The sequence below is a fragment of the Aplysia californica genome, unplaced genomic scaffold (assembly GCF_000002075.1).
Source record: "Aplysia californica isolate F4 #8 unplaced genomic scaffold, AplCal3.0 scaffold00310, whole genome shotgun sequence".
Taxonomy (NCBI): Eukaryota; Metazoa; Mollusca; class Gastropoda; order Aplysiida; family Aplysiidae; genus Aplysia; species Aplysia californica.
In genome coordinates this window covers 626982-628421 of record NW_004797580.1, presented here as the reverse complement: position 1 = coordinate 628421, position 1440 = coordinate 626982, and positions in this window count along the sequence as shown.

Genomic DNA, 1440 nt, shown 5'->3' with positions numbered 1-1440 from the left:
TCTCTCTCTCTCCCTCCCCCCTCTCTCTCCCTCTCTTTCTCTCTCTCTCTCTCTCTCTCTCTCTCTCTCTCTCTCTCTCTCCCTCTCTCTCTCTCCTGTAAACTCAGACTACCAGTCAGTGTGGAACAATAGGCTAACTTACTAAGAGCTTTACTTGACTTGTTCAAATCCAAACAGAGTGATCATTTTCTTCTGTCTTTGTCTGCGTCGAAATAGACCTCAAACCCCCTTCCCGTGAAAACAAGAATATTATGTTCTTCGAAATAATGTACTTCGTGTCTCATAAGGTGATATAATAAATAAATAAATGAATAAATGAATAAATAAATAAATAAATAAATAAACAAATAAATAGATAAATACAAGAGTTTGTTTCTCAGAGCGTACGTATGTCTATACGTCTGGGAAAACATTGAAATGAATTCTATTGAAACATGCTGAGCCAGACAAATGAAATGCTTATTTTTCTCAACGATACTGAACAATATTAAAAATCAGATCTATTTCGCAGGGGGATTATGTCTTTTCCCCATATCCGAATAATATCCTTCCCACAATGAAGTTAAGATAAATGTAATTCTAAATTGAATTTCAAACTTTTATGGACCGACGAACGCCTTTTTCACCCTCCCAGCAACTTAATCCTCATTTTGAATAGCTAAAAGACATTTCTTACTTCGGAAAATTTGGGAGAGGAAGGGACACCGTGACATAAGCAAGATCCGGAGCTCAGGGGGAAAACAAACGAAAACAAAACAAAACAAAACAGCAATAACAACAACAACAAACATACTTATTCCTAAAAAAACCTAAGAAATGAAAAAAACTTATAAGAAATTTAAAAACCTTATAAGAAATGAAAAAGAAAATACCCCAACAAACAAATAAGAAATACAAAAGCGAAGAAACCGTAGGAAAGAAACGAACAAACAAAAGCTAAAAAAGAATAAATAAAAGGGGAAAAAAAACTTTAAAAAAAAACAACAAAAAAAAAACTATAAAAAAAAACTTGGTTTGTGCAGCGTCACTTTGTCTTTCCGGATAATGATGTTTGTAAACTAAGGGCTCTAAGCGCACAATAGAACCGGGGAAGAAGAATGCGAGGGATTTCTTTTTTTCAGTTTTGTCCTCTCGTGTCATAAATTACCCAAAGCATTGTGCGCGTTCGGAAATCCAATACGGGCTTTTGTGGAGTTGTCTATAGGGATGGGGGGACGGACCGTCTACCTGTGTCGAAACGGGCAATTTGGAATTGTGGGGGAGAATTTACGTGGCTACCTTTTGTCTGAGCTCACATGCCAAGACCAAGACTGGAGGAGAAGGGAGAAGGAGGGGGAAAAGAAAGAAGGAGAAGACGAGGGAGAGGAAGAAGAAATGAAGGGGGGAGGAGGAATAAGAAAGAATGAGAAGACGAGGGAGAGGAAGAAATGAAAAGGGGGG